The following is a 16,217-nucleotide window of genomic DNA, read 5'->3' as shown; positions in this document are numbered from 1 at the left end:
ACGACTCGGGTGAGTACATAGACTCACTTTTGCTTCGCATGTGAGTCAAAAAGGAAAAACATCGTTCAGCAACCTTTACACTTTGATATGAAGAAGGGCCTCATATACTGTCGAACTGCGAAAAAAGAAAAAAAATTCTCTCACTCGGACACTGTTTGACGGACATGTGAAGTCAAAGAAACTACAATGGGAAGAAGGATAACTTCCTCATTGGGCATGCTTAGAAATGAGAATGGCTAAATACGAGTTATTCCCCTTTTCTACATGCTGACCAGGGCCCGTATGCTTATGGGAGAAGTTCGCGACAACTCCCGAAGTTTTGAGTGACATCGGAAGTACTTGCCTCACTTTCGTATGCATGGGCCGGAAAAAGGGTTTACCTCGAAGCAAAGCGAGGAAGTAACTCAGGGTATTTTGCGACTACTTCTAAAGTTTTGAGTGACATCGGAAGTACATCCTCACTTTCGCATGCATGGGACGAAAAAAGAGTTTACTTTGAAAGCTAACGAGGAAGTAAATGAGGGTAAATGTACTACAGCCAGACCCAGTAGTAAACACGCTACTTCCACAGTTTCTCAGTGCAAAAAGGCAGGGCTTTTCTTCAGTTTTTCATGTCAAACCGAGCTGACGCTCCAAAAGAGAGAAAATAGAGGGAAAAGTCGTATCTTCTGCATGCATTTCGTGCAAATTTCCCTGAATACAAACCTGAGTTGCCAGCTTTGACTTTTGTTTGTTGATCTGGGTCATTGGCCACCACTCTTTCATTCCCGCTTATACGAGGGGGTTACTGTGTTTCTATGAAAATGGGCGTCGTTGTGTGCATGTGTGAGTGTGTGTGTGTGTTTGTGTGCATGCGTGCGTGTGTTTGTGTGCGTGTGTGTGTGTGTGTGTGTGTGTGTGTGTGTGTGTGTGTTCGAGTGTTTAAGTGTAAGTTTCTGCTTTTTTTTGTCATTGCTTTATCTGTGTGTGTGTGTGTGTGTGTGGGTGTGTGTGTGTGTGTGTGTGTGTGTGTGTATGTGTATGTGTGTATGTATTTGTGCGAGTGCCTGTCTGCCTGTGTGTGCGTGCGTGCGGGTATAATTGTGCGTCTGTTCCTTCATACGTGTGTTTGCGTGTTCGCGCGTGCCGTGTGTGTGTGTGTGTGTGTGTGTGTGTGTGTGTTTGTTTGTGTGTGTGGGTGCTTGTGTGGGTGTGTTTGTGTGTGTGTTTGTGTGTGTGTGTGTGTGTGTGTGTTTTCGATGTTATGTGTGTGTTCGACGGTGTGTGTGTGTTCGACGGTGTGTGTGTGTTCGACGGTGTGTGTGTGTTCGACGGTGTGTGTGTGTGTGTGTGTGTGTGTGTGTGTGTGTGTTCGACGTTATGTGTGTGTTCGACGGTGTGGTGTGTGTGTGTGTGTGTGTATGTGTGTGTGTGTGTGTGTGTGTGTGTGTGTGTGTGTGTGTGTGTACCCACTCCCCACACTATGATGAGCTGACTATATTTGCGCCTTGATATTTTATTCATGTTCTTACGTTTTATGCTGTTTATTGTGATTCACCACACCCGAGTTTATCGTAATTGAGATAATAAAGTGTTCTATGTCTATGTATTATGTCTAATACACATGCACACACGCACGTAGGCTACAAAAATCCAATCTTGACTTTGAACTTTATATAAACATACATCCTCTTCACAATTAACGAGGACAAACGTAATTTACAAACACCTAAGTACAACAATTTTTCTGTTTTAAAAATTCGGACACACATTTTCTCAAATAATATGAAATTCGCTGAACTTATCTTCTTTTCACTACACCTTATATCTTGATTCCCCAAAAATGGAGTTCTGCCTTTTTAAATTTACCAGTAACACAAACATTCGCTCTGACCAAACTATTATTGTTGAGCAGTTTTACCGATACACAATCATTAAAAAAACACTACAAAAAGAGTTTTAAGTTAACCGACTTCGCTACCACATAAACAACCTTTTTTTTTATTGTCCCCAACATTCTGGTCAACGAAATCATTATTATAGACAGTCATTCTATTTAAGGACAATCATCACAGCTTTCGTTCAACCAGTTAAAAACAACAATTATAGTACCGTAAAAGCTACAGCGCGATCAACGTTTGCCCATTTACGAACTCGCGATGAGATTTGTTTCTTCTGGTCACCAAGCCTACCGTTTACAAACGCATGCGCACTAATTGGGATTCCCCCAATTTTCTCGACCTTGACCTCAGAACTCTCGAAGCCACTACTTCGGCGTTCAATTTAGCTCGTGCATACCGAGTAGCTGGCAACTTTGCTTTCGAAGTTCCCACTTCCAATGTCAAGGGCCTCTCGCTTGACATAATTATACGACGATATCGCATCTCAAGTGTCCTTACCCATCCAAAAGAAACCTCCAGCGCATACTACAATTGCAGGACATTCCGTTTTGAAAGGCAGCTCATTGGGAAATGATCTCAGACACAATATCGAAGACGTGAAATGCGTCAATCGAGCAACTGTCGTAACTTGGCTACAATGAGACGGTCTCCTACCTTGCACCATAGACACGGACTGTGACATTCTTGTTTAATTTAGGTGAAATGCTTAAAACAGAGTGACTCAAAAGCGACAGTTCGATCAGTTACTGCCGGACCGAAAAAAACGTGCTCGAGTCATTCGGCGAAGGTGGCGAGCTTTCAAACCAGCACGACTGAATAACTCAGAATGCCTTTTTTCATCATGCCTCTATTCTACATGAGTAACATAGTGCAGTGGTAACGGTTGTGGACTCTCGTTCATTCGCTCAGGGTTCAAGTTCCGCCGGGAGCTATATATTTTTTTTATTAATCTTTTCCTTTTTAAGCATCCGCAATTGCATTCCGGCTGCAAAAACCGGGTTTTGCCTCTGTGTTAATTTTATTCATTTGCAAAAGAAACCTTCCTATGCTTTGAAAAAATCATATCATGTCTTGACTTTCAACTGTACGCGCGTGTGTATATGTGTGTCACTACGGTGAGTGTGTGTGTGTGTGTGTGTGTGTGTGTGTGTGTCACTTGTGTCATCATAGTTTCAGTGTGTGTATGAGTGTAGATTGAGAGAGAATGAGAGAAAGTGAGAGAGTGAGTGTGTGGTTATTTGTTTGTGACTGTGTGCGTGCGTGTATGGGTGCGTGTGTGTGTGTATATGTGTGCGCGCGAGCGCGCGCGTGTGTGTGTGTGTGCAGTGTGTGGTGTGTGTGTGTCACAAGTTATGTGTGCCGTCAGTGTCACTTGTGTCAGAGTGTGATGTGCATGAGTTTACGTTTGTCTGTGTGTGCATGTGTCGTCAGAGAGAGAGAGAGAGAGAGAGAGAGAGAGAGAGAGAGAGAGAGAGAGAGAGAGAGAGAGAGAGAGCGACACTTCTTTGGCAATTTCAGTTGGACCAGACAGCGTCTTTAGGCCAAAAAAAAAAAATTGTCTGTTTAGGGTAACCCGACCGACCCTATCGATTTGGCGCCGACCCAAAAACTTTTTTTTGATTTCAAAAAAAAAAAAAAAAAAAAAGAGGTAAAAATGCTAAAAAGAGACATTTGGCGTTTCTTTCTCTCCCTTTCTCTCTGTTTTATTTATACGTTAGTTTTGAAACATGTATTCATCAAATATAAGAAGTGAATGTTCAGCCAACATAGCATTTACCAAAAAAAAAAAAAAAAAAAAAAAAAAAAAAAAAAAAAAAAACTTTACCTACCTACCGACCCTACTTTTTTTGGTCATGTTACCCTAAACAGACAAATTTTTTTTTTGGCCTTATGTTTAACAGCCTGTTAGACTGTTCTGTAAACTTGGTGTTTACTGTGTTTTTTTCTAATTAACTGTTCTGAAATTTGGACAGAATAACCGTTCTTTCGTAAAACACTTCTGTCAAGAGTACAGCAATTTCACCATCTGAAAAAGGTGCAGAACGCCCCTCCGTGTCTACTTTCTTTTTGAGCGGCACACGTGCCTTGCCATTTTCGTTGACTGCCATGTTGATAGAAACGTGCGCATGCGTATTAGTAGGGATTCCCCCAATTTCCCCGACCTTGACCTTAATACTCTCGCTGTCACTACTTTGGCGTTCAAGTCAGTTCATGCATTGTGAACAGTGTTAGAAAGTTGACTTCGGGAGTTCCCACTTCGAAAAGAGGCCTCTACTTCCAGTGTTTCTTACTTCTAGTTCATGCATACGGGCCCAGGCTGTCTCCTGCTTTGTCATGACTAGTACAGTCGATCTTTCTCATGCTGTGACTTGCTTTATTTTCACATTTTCGGTATTTAAAACAGCAAACACACACACACACACACACACACATACACTGAAGAAGTTTCCATTCTGATTCGGTTATTTTATTTGGTGCTATATGTTTGCTTCACATTGTTTCTTTTACATTGCTTTAGGTATCCCAATTCGCTAAACACATCCATAATGCATGCATGGCTCATTCGAAAGAGGGCAACTGAATAACTGATGCCCAATAGCAATAAATACTGAACAACTGAACAATAAATAGCAATAAATGATGACAGCGCCAAGTTTTTAAGTACAAAGTGAAATCATGTGACTGGACAAAGGCACAATTACAAAATACAAATAAAAAAATCGAGGCTCATTTTAAATTAAGTTCTCAGCTCATGGGGAAGCATAAGGTGACCCTAGAAACCGAAATTAGGAGACCTCCCGCCCCCAGGGCAGACTAAAAAAAAAAAAAAGGGGGGGGGGGGGGGGGCTAATTTGTGAAAAAGTATAAAAGGAATCGAAAACTGTATACATGTATTTAGTTAATACCCCAAAAATTGTATAGTATATACAATGTCAGACCCTAAAGAAAGTTTGTTAGTCTTTGCTTAGGCAAAACAAAGCAAAATAGCCTGTTTACGGTATCCCGACCAACCCTATTTTTCTAGACCAACCCTAGACTTTTTTTTTGGCATTTGGAAAAAAAGAAAAAGAAAAAAAAATCAATTTTGTTCCTGTTTTTTTGCAAAATAATTTAAAAAGATGGTTATAAATTTTTTTTAAGAAAAGCCGACCTACCGACCCTCTTTTTGTGTGCCTATGTTACTGTAAACAGACTAAAAGGTACATCAGAAACAACACACCAGGGAGGGTCCAAAATTGTATCAAAATATAGATGGTAGGGAATTCAAAATAAAAAAAGACAATAGACAAAACATGTACTTCGGCTCATAGAGCCTTCTTTAATTTTTGACTCATTAAGTCCATGCTCCGAGAGTCCTTTTTTTAATTTTGAATTGCCTACCATCTATTTTTTTTATACAATTTTGGACCCTCTTTGTACGGAGAGAGTTGGCAATTGTTAATCACATTCTCTCATCTCATTGACTCTCCTTCAGCTCCTTGGTAACATGCGTTCCCGTCTCTGCCAGGATTGGACACAGCAGCAGATAACCGGTAAATATGTAACAGGCATAAATGGCAAAATAGCTCGCCTCGCCTGATAATATAAGAGACAACTGTTCTACTACAAAGTCTTTCTTGGGAGGCTTGGCTAATTTACTCGCTCGTTTTACACGGGGTTCCATCGTTTTCTTTTCTAATCGGAAAACCTTGCTCCTCAGTTTGTTGACCTTCTGCCAAAGTTCCGCTTCACGAGGGGATGGGAAGATGACGACTTTGATGCTTTACATCCTATGTCCTCCAGGATCGCCTGAATGTCATCTAAAAAAGAAAACACACATAAAATAACATAACCATAACAAGTTACAACCTGGAAGAAATTAAAACACGTGTAATTAAATCACAAAATGAAAATAAACAATAGCGTAGGAAGGCAGGCCAGAAATGAAGTGTATTAGCAACTATGGATACGATGTGGAACAATGATGGAATTGACCTTGTTTGGTACTGAATGGGTGAGGCCATTAGAACTGTACCCACGGAATACGCGCTATATAAGCTTCATATTGATTGATTGATTGATTGATTGATTAGGACAACAGTACCAGGTAAACTCCTCACACACCATGCCTCTTTCTTTCTTTCTTTATTTGGTGTTTAACGTCGTTTTCAACCACGAAGCTTATATCGCGACGGGGAAAGGGGGGGGGGGGGGAGATGGGAATAGAGCCACTTAATTGTTTCTTGTTACACCATGCCTCTAACAGGATATGTTTCCCATCTTTACGTGTTGGAACTACAGGTACAATTTCATCCATCCATGCATCCGCCCTATACAGCTTCTTCTTCTTCTTCTTCTTCTGCGCTCGTGGGCTGAAACTCCCACGTGCACTCATTTTTTTTGCACAAGTGGAATTTTACGTGTATGATCGTTTTTACCCCGCCATTTAGGCAGCCATACGCCGCTTTCGGAGGAAGCGTGCGGGGTATTTTTGTGTTTCTAAAACCCACCGAACTCTGACATAGATTACAGGATCTTTTTCGTGCGTACTTGGTCTTGTGCTTGCGTGTACACATGAAGGGGGATAAGTCACTAGCAGGTCTTCACATAAGTTGACCTGGGAGATCGGAAACATCTCCACACTTAACCCACCAGGCGGCCGCGACCGGGATTCGAACCCTCGACCTTCCGAGTTAATAGACCGACGTCTTACCACCCCGCCACAGCGCCCGTCACCCTATACAGCAATTATCAACTATGTAATGGATGGGTTTAAAAATTTTTTGATGTCAAGGTGTTCTTCATGGTTAAAAATCTCTTACCTGGTTGAACAATTTGTGCATCAGGCGACAGGTCGGTGCTGGCTTCATTTGTAGCTACCCTTTGCGATGGTGGCTTCCTCCCACTAGCAACCTGCAAATGCACAGCTCTTTAACTGACAAACTCACAACCAACACCCAGTCACAATGAAACAATTCTCCCAATTTCATGGCATTGGTCTTAGGCCACACAAAAAAGTGTATGTTTCTCGTAAGGCAAAACAAAAAATAATCTGTTTACAGTATCCGGACCGACCCTATTTTTTTCCCACCGGCCCTAGACTTTTTTGGGGCATTAAAAAATGAAATTAAAATATTCAGATGGCTAAAATACAAAAATAAAAAGCCGACCTACCGACGCTATTTTTGGAGGGCCTATGTTACCTTAAACAGACTTTTTTTGTGGCCTAACATGACTAAAGGTGGAGATTTTTTTTCTAAACTTTTTTTTTTAAACCATCTTTTTAACTTATTTTGTTGAAAAACAGGAAAACAATTGATTTTTGAATACCCCTTTTATTTTTGAAAATGCAAAATAAAAGTCTAGGGTCGTCGGGAAAACATAGGTAGGGTCAGGTGACCAGAAACATACAACTTTTTTGTTGTTGACGCCGACCCTATACTTTTTTTGCCATTTGGGGCTGTTTTTTGGCAAAATAAGTTCATCATATCATCATAATCAAGACGTCGATCCAAAATAAGTAACTTTTTTTGGTTGGCCTTATCATTTTTTTGCGCTAAATGCAAACAGGCATTATTTGATGGGAACAATGCTGTTTTTTTTTCAATTCTTACATCAGCCTCAAACTTGTCATTACTCAACCTGCATTTAATAGTGTGCTTCATTGGTTTGCAAAAACCTAAAACCAATAAATAAATAACCTTCGGTGGTGGATTGGGCACTGCAAACAATGTCGGGACAGCATTCCACACAAGTGATCCTCTCTGCAGGATTGTTTTACTGGTTGGCCTCAAAGTGATCAGTACAAAGCTTGAGACCTTGAACATCAGCTGGCTGCAGCTTTTCAAAGTCCTCTCGCCTTGTGAATTGCATCCATATTCTGCACCTAGTTTGACAATAAAAACAACAATGTTATTGTTAAACTAAGCAAAAAGGAAAGACAAAAAATAAATCAGATCTTCAGTCTAAATCTAACGCTCTGCCTGAACGCAAAACGGATGAGTGATGTACCTTTGTACTGTAATTTTCCCGTAAGCACGGTTTGATAAAGATTTCGGCAAATATGCCCACGGGTAGTTTGTCATCAAGTGTAAACTGTTGTTTTGTACTGACTGCTGACTCACACTCACAGTCGTAAGTACAGTGTACACATGCACACACAGGTACACACGCAGACACACGCGTACATAGTACAGCTAGTACAGAAATCTCAGGATGAACCGATCCATGCTATGTTTGTAATATTTCATTTGCATATTAGTTCTATAAATACTGTAGTATCATAGCAGACAAAAATGCCCAGAGACAGTTGGCTTATCTGAGTGAGTTGACTCGAGCCATTGCATTCTCATTCTGAAGAAGGTAAACCTGATGAAATAATCACTGCACAACCCACCTTTTTTCTTCTTTAGGGAACTTGTGGAAAGTTTTCCCGAAGCAGCTCTGTTTGTAACGGGCGTTCTTGCAACAAAAAGCCGAGCACAATTTACCACCACCTCGCACGCGATCGGTACCTACGCGATCCGCCATTTTGTTTTCGCCGTCAGCATGTGACTAGGGACGATAACCCACAAACACTTTTTCGCATTTTCTTCGCAAGTTCCACGTCTTCTTTATGTACAGTGTTTGGTGAAGTGCGCGCCAGGAACGACAATCTTCTTAGTTTACCTGATTAATGCCCTTAATTTTTGGTTCTGGTTCTTTCAGTTCCGGCTGTTGTCATCAATCTACCAAAATAAAAGATCAAACGGAGTTTTCGATTTTTATTTCATGGTTCAGAAAAATATTGCTTATTTTCTGAAGTCAACCGTTTTAGCGAATCTTTCTTTGATTCTTAAAAGTCATTTCAGATTTTTGAAAAATAGTTAACGGTTAGTAATTACCAATACATCGTAAACAAACATATCGATTGGTTTTGGTAAGAAGACACAAGTGCGATGAATGTGGTACCAGTATTTTTGTGGTAAGTAAGGATGCATTTCTTTGCTGTAAGCACATTTACAATGCACATTTAATCTGTTTAGCAACATAAACGAAAGCATGGTACAGTGCCGCTTGTTTGTGGTCTATCTTTTCGCGGCAGATGCGTAACAATTAGGGTCTCAGTTGGAAAAAGCTGCTCGGAACCAGAGCAGATTTGGCTTGGGTTCTTTGAGTGTGAATGATCGACGAGTGGCTTGACATTTTTAACGAATCATTACTGTAGCCTACTTGAAACCATCATCTGTTTCTGAATTTGTCATCAGTTATGATTGAGCAGTCTCATAGGAATCGTCCATAAAATGTTAAACCGAAAAAGGGCAGACGATTCTGAATCACACAGGCTGCTGTACAAAATCAGATCTAAAACGATATTTTGAACTGCGACGTCTGCGTAAATGCCCTGTAACAAAATACCTTGTCCTGGTCATGTGTATACACATCAGCTTCTATTGGGAAGATCAGTATTTTATATTAATCACAAATACAAGATTAGAAATAGTTCTGAAGATCGCCTTTGATTTCAGTTTCAGCAGCAAACTAGCAGATCTGTCCAAACCGGCATCGTTTCATGGTTGAAACTTGAATAATCCCAAATAGATCTGAGTGGGGGTAAGTTTTATAGTATTTCAATTTTTTACGGCAGTTTTATTTAAAGATAGTGTAGTGGATGTCTCTGGTGAAGACTACAGTTATATGAATTTTTTGTTGTAATATTAAAATGATTGTTCTTTATTTACACAATTGAATAATTTGTATTTATTTGTTTGCAGATGACGGCATACTGAGTGCTCCAAGAACATACGCCTGCTGGCATTTTGTGTCTTTTCTGAAGACGTCGAGGCAAGCAGAAGTCACGGTCCTGGCCACACACACACAATGACATGAACAAGAAATGATATTTTTTCATGGGCATATCCAGTATTAAAACTTTATTACCATGCAAACGCAACGATTAGAATTTAGAGAAGGTCATCGGTCACACACACACACACACACACACTGGGCGGATCCGGCCTTTGTATTCTAAGTGACGATTTTGGAAAGAAGTTGGCTAATTAGTTTGCTCAGGTTGCGCCAGATCTATCAGTTGTCCTTGTTGTGATTCAAATTTTTCTTCTTAATATATTTACTTTTTTGGAAGGTGTATTAGGGGATGTTTCTTGGCTCGGATTCATCCATTTTCCTTGTTTTTATCAACATTTGTCGGACACCCCCCCCCCCCCCCCCCCCCCCCCCCCCCCCCCCCCCCCAAGGAGGTTGAACGCTTCGCGTCTTCAACTAGACGCTTCGCGTCGTCAAATTGTCCCTAAAAGAAATTTGGAAACTCCCCCTTAAAAATGATGTGATCCGCCCCTGCACACACACAAACACACACAAATAGAGAAGTAATAAATGGATACAGTTTTTCTTTATTAAAATTACAATCAGATGTGGTCGTAGAACAGGCACTGTAAACAAAACCTAGCATGATATACCACTTGTGTGATGTTTCGGTCAATATCTTTATTTTCCTTTCAGAAATACATTGGCGTTTTGAATGTCAAGGGAAGTGATACAAATGCTGCAGCGGGCTATCAAGAACGCGAAGGCAAACAAGGTAAATACCTACTTCTGACATTAGTTTACTTATTAACTCTTTCTATACTGGCCATTATCTCCCCAGTCTCTCCCCAGAAACTGGCCATTTGCATGGGTTTGTAAAAAAATTCTCAAAAATAAACAAAACAAGATGCAGCCTTCAAACTCATAGGTTTTATTGTGAATATATTGCTAAAACATATGCCAAAGTTTGGTTTCATTGTTGTAAAAAAAACACAAATATGATGTCCAGAATTTATGGGTATATTTTACGCAATACGAAAAAGGGGGTATGTATTTTGACTTAGAAGCATTTTTTCTTATGAAGGCTCTGTTTGCAACAAAACTGTTTCTGTTTACTTGTATGAAGATTGTGCTTACACAAAAACATAACAAATACAAACTGATTTTCCATTTGGGGGTCATGTAAGCATTGTGAACATGTCCGAAAAATCTGATCACACACCATGTGGTCGACATGCAGACCTGAACGGCCAGTGTATGGTGGCAGAGTTGGAAAATAGGAAAAGTCTTGATGCCAATCCTTCATCAAAAACCGAAGAAAATCGTCATTGTAATAACTTTGCTTTATTCTAAATCAAACGACTAGGATAGATGACAGACACAACGACAAACACATTCAATTCTATGTAAAACATACACAATGCTCACGTTAACAAGCTGGCCATAACAATGTGCCCATCGTGCATGAAGTGTGGCTTTGGTCGGATCAGTAGCCGTGCTTTGTCTGCGATACTAAACATGAAATTTTGTTAAAGCGACGATTTAGCAATGTTGTTGTTGCTGCTGCTGCTGTCTGTTCTTGTCACGACATCTCGTTTTTTCCCTCCTGATTCTGAGAAGAAGCTGTTTAATTGTGATATCAGGCCTAGGAACCCCTGATTTTCACTTGGAGCATTCTCAAAGAAAATTAGCGTATGTTAAGAAAAATGAGTGTTCTCCACACTTTGTCTTTTGTTGTTCGTTGTCGTTGCATGTCTACCGTTCCACAGCCACCTACTATAGCTGATGGGGTCTATGTCGACCAAAAGAATGGGATTCACTGTAAGACTTTCAAATTGGCAATCTTGTATACAGGGAATACCACAGGGTGTAGTTCCTGTAGCGTTTTGCTAATATCAATGAAAGTCACGTGATGCTTAGCGACATCGTTAGAATTTGATGTTTTTCGATCTTTTTTTGATATTTCTTAGAAATTCGAGTATGGTTTGCAAGTTTTATTGAAAAACTGCACCCTGTGGGATTCCCTGTATACTAGATTGCCAATTTTAAAGTCTTAGGTATACAGGGAATCCACCTACAGGAACTCGACCTACAGAGAATCCCACTCTTTTGGTCGACAAAGACCCCATCAGCCCTACTATAAGTGCAAGTGTTAAATGACGTATTTCCACAAAAGACTGCTTGCAGAGAATCATGTGATGCCAATGACAGGTAGGACATGTGGTAATACATACTACGTTTTGGAACCAGGGAAAATGCAGCACAAATTATTTATCAACCAAATTGATTGACTTGTGCACCACGACACAAGTTTTCTTTGATCCATAAAAGGTCTTTTGCCAGAAAAATTGCTCTGAACATCAAGTACCCTGCAAGTTGTCACACATTTACATTATTGAAATAAAAAGAAAACACACCAGTAACCAGGTTAGGTACGTTAATATCTATAATCAATATCTCGGCACGTTACTGCCTTCTTCGGGATGGTAAGCTGAAGATTATTGAACAAAATAATCGGTTTAGATTGTATACTTTGATTCCTGAACGAAGAAGCAGAGGTACTGCATACAACTAGGACTGTAATATCAGCTTTTGCCTGAAACACACACACATACACTTATAAAATTAATGCAATGTCATTGTATGAAGCCAGAACAATCACTAACTTACATAGTTGGTCACACAATTACCCATCACTGAACAATAAATCGAAGTCGGGTGGATTCAATGACTAAAGCAGTAAAGGCTTTGAAAAAACCCTTATCACAAAACATCCCCCCCCCCCAAAAACAAAAAAAATAAATAAAAAATAAATGAAATAAAACAGGTTGTGTATATAGCGCAGTAAACACCATGCAGGTACAAGCAAAGATTTGACAGTGATTATCCTTGTTTTATATAGCACACATTTTCTAGTTTTGATCTCTGTCTCTGTCTCTCTGTCTCTGTCTCTGTCTCTGTCTCTGTCTCTGTCTCTGTCTCTCTCTCTCTCTCTCTCTCTCTCTCTCTCTCTCTCTCTCTCTCTCTCTCTCTCTCTCTCTCTCTCTCTCTCTCTCTCTCTCTCTCTCTCTGGAAAGTAATTTATTGAGGGTTATTTGCGTTTGTATACACATTGGTGATTCGTAAACTATGTTGAAAGAGATTGTCAAACAATATTATATGGGGTGTCTTAAAAAAAATGTATATCAACAAAATCTGTCATTATTATCAGGCACACGGTTTTAACAAAGCTATGTCACGGAATGCAACATAAGTGGCTTAAAAAGTCGTGTTTTTGTGTGTGCAGGATATTCGCTAGGACAGGACCTCAAGCTGAACCAGCACAACAGCGATGCATTCTTCCATGGCTTCCACAAAAGTCTTTCACCTATAGCGGGCATTGCATACAGATAAATTCTTTAGACCAATTATACCTCTGTTCCCATGTTAAACATGGAATAATTCTGGACAAATGCGAGGACGTTAGCTTTTTTTATTTTTTATTTTTTTTATCATTTTACTTATCATTAAAACTTATTTAGATTTCGATTCGTAAACCATTTACAGTAATCCTTTGTTTTTTAACTTTGTTCATCTTACCACAGTCACTTCGTTGTTTAGATTTATCATTAAATTTGTTACCATTATGCAGGAAAAATGTAGAATAAAACCAGGAGAGCTTTCGGTAGAAGATATTTCCTGTGTCAAAAGTTAATGCTTATTCTGATTGATGGGTGCTCCAAACTAAGTTATTTTGACTGCCTTATTCGAATTCATTTCCAAGACAGGGCTGAGAAGTGGAGAAGCTTAGGAGAATATCGTAAAAATTGTCTGGGTGTTTATGCAAAACTTTCGAATATGTCAGATTTTACTTTAGAGATTTTAAATACTGTTAACTGACAGAAATGCTATAACTTCTACACCAATTGACTGGATAACTTCCTATTCAGCATACTTAAACTTGATTTTATGCATGTGCAGTTCACAAAGTGGCAAATTTGTAGGTTAAATTATCTAACTTTTGCATCACCAATGACACCAACGCTTTCGTGTCTGAGGATTGCCCTGAACCTAGCTGTAACTGCATGCTTTCTTCAGGTCATCGATAGCCTGGGGGTTGAAGGGGATGTTTTTACATACTCAGACATTCAAAATAATCAAAAAGGTAAAAGCCTGAAGGGTTTAAATTAGGTAAAAATGGCTACCGCTCAATGTCAAAACTTGTTCTGTTTAGTCGACCCCCGAATTTGGAGAAAAAAATTAAAATTGCACAAAAGTCAGACCATTCAATTTACAAAATTGCCACTTACTGGAAAGGCAGAACATAAACTGAAGATAATGAATACCATATATAAAATAATTGGTTCAACAGATGCAGAAGTAATTTGCATGGTTGTGGGTGTCCTTTTTAGGGGGGTCAACCCTGTAGAAGAGACGATTTTCTTTAATTATCAATCCGTAATATATTGTTTGTTATGCATACAAGATTAACATTGACAAATACTTCAAGACTCCTCATTGATCTTAAGAAATGTGGTTTTTTTTGTTACTGACTGATTCACTTTCTATTCACTTTACTCTACATAAGTCACAACAAGAAAAGCAAGGGAGGTAATTTCTTGGGAAGAGGTAATTCTCTCCCCTCAGAACGATTGTTGTAGTTTGTTTGATTTTGTTCCCTTCTAATAAGTATTATTTAAAATAGATCTTTACATCTTGATGTGAAAGGCGCAGTACCCCCCTCCCCCCAGGATGTTAAATTCTAGGTTGTGTCCATGTAAAATCCTGATCCTAGTCAAGATCCGAGTTGGTTTTTCATGCAACTGTGCCTCTTTATGCCACTCAATTAGACATACTTTGCAATCCATAATTGCACGAAACTAAGTACAGGAAATACGTTGTTGTCGTGTTTTTAATATTACATAATGAAATAAAAAATGTCAACTGGTTTCGTGTTGGGCTTTCTCTCTCTGTCTGAATCTCATAATTACTTACTTCTGAGGCCTGAAATGTGTTGCAGGCATTGTTCAGCTTACATTTATTGTTACAATTTTTGTGGATATGTTATTAAGTGTGTCTGTGTTTCTATCATTCGTTATCAGTGTGGTTAAAAAAAAAAGCACACGTCAAAGTAATTTACCCTTCATCATTATCAAAACATGCAGATACAGGTAATAAATATTTGTGATACTTTAAACAAATACAATGTTTGTTTGTTGCGTTTTTTTTCTTTTTTTCAGAGCAAACACACATCGTATTTGTTCAAACGTGTATATTCTGCACTTTCTAATACCCTGCATGGATCTCCAAATCAAGAATAATGAAAAGGCGTCTAATAGCCCTGCAGCACTCACACGAACATGATAGAAGCTTGCATGCATGCACCCAGGCTCGCTGTCTTCGGCTAAAAGAGCTTACCGTTGGATCTTCGCTCAGACAAATGTAGCTGTCTTGTCCACTTGCTCCTGTCGCATAGATCTGCAATGTGCAACATCATCTTTGATTAATAAGTCTGAGGCACAGACAAACACACACGCGCGCACATTTGCGAGAGAATGCACGTCAGTCTATTCAATCAAACAGTATAAAAACATACCACAGACGTGGTGGTGGAAACTGGACATTCGCCGTATAACAAAATCAAGAGATTCATTTGTGTGTGTGTATGTTTAATCAAAAGTTCATCTTGCGCACATTCAGTCTGTATTGTAACAGGACCCATCCCGTAAAAACTTCGAACAGATCTATTAAATTCTGAAATCCTTGACAAGTTTTTTTTCCAATCATCTGTATCTGACCGAAATAAAAAAATCAGCCAGTACACGCATCTACCCCCTTACACGACAATACTTATATGTATCGAAAAAAGGAATCGAGAGGGGGGGGAACAAGGAATAAATTAGATCCAGAAATAATTCCACTTCATCATTCCAAAATTCAAGTGTGAAGTGATCAGATACTGTGGTAAAGATACGTGCTTAGTATCACAAATAAAAATAGAAGCCCTAGATTTTAAATCAAGGAAACAATTAAAGTTAGGGAAAGATTAACAGAAATGTCGAGAACATGTAAAGTATTGTACTTACAATCCGTTTCAGCATGCTCTTCGAATAATAATCTCCCAGTCAGCCTCGTGCTTACGATTTCGACAGGATGTTGCCTCTCACGCTGAGCCAGTACATTTGGAGTGAACTCAAAGGCCAGAGATGCAGTACAAGCACATTAGTTAGATCCAATTCATTTACATTGCTACCTTGTCCAATTTATGGCTATTTCTGTTGGTAACATCACACATGTGGCAAGCAGTGCTTGTTGCCGACTCTGCTGGGACAGGCAGCAGACGACTTTATTTAGGAACCAAATTCTGATTGTTTAAGGTAGGTCAAATGGAGACAGGGATATTACTCTTCATACACAAAGGGAAGCCACTGAGTTGTGTCGCCATTTTTTCCTGGCAGGCTGGGAATTCGAACACATCGAACAGGGAACGCAGAAGAAGAAGAAGAAGAAGAACACGTCGAACATTCGAATGACGTAAATAGAACAAACGTCAGATTTTTTAGGCAGCGTAAG

The 16,217-nt window shown here is 39.5% G+C and overlaps 1 protein-coding gene and 2 long non-coding RNA genes across 3 annotated transcripts in view; 2 read left to right on the top strand and 1 right to left on the bottom strand.

Annotated features, from left to right (window-relative positions):
* LOC138950078 (gonadotropin-releasing hormone II receptor-like) overlaps positions 1–16,217 on the top strand; it is a 317,174-nt gene that overhangs the window by 190,833 nt on the left and 110,124 nt on the right. The window lies entirely within an intron of this gene.
* LOC138950111 (uncharacterized) lies at positions 4,332–7,714 on the bottom strand. Its single transcript, XR_011450508.1, has 3 exons — positions 7,562–7,714; positions 6,683–6,773; positions 4,332–5,680 (listed from the first exon to the last, which is right to left on the bottom strand). It is a non-coding gene; the product is annotated as an uncharacterized lncRNA (long non-coding RNA).
* Positions 10,309–14,591, top strand: LOC138950119 (uncharacterized). Its single transcript, XR_011450511.1, has 2 exons — positions 10,309–10,440; positions 12,952–14,591. It is a non-coding gene; the product is annotated as an uncharacterized lncRNA (long non-coding RNA).

This window comes from Littorina saxatilis, linkage group LG1 (genome assembly GCF_037325665.1).
Source record: "Littorina saxatilis isolate snail1 linkage group LG1, US_GU_Lsax_2.0, whole genome shotgun sequence".
NCBI lineage: Eukaryota > Metazoa > Mollusca > Gastropoda > Littorinimorpha > Littorinidae > Littorina > Littorina saxatilis.
This window is presented reverse-complemented; position numbering and strand designations above follow the sequence as displayed.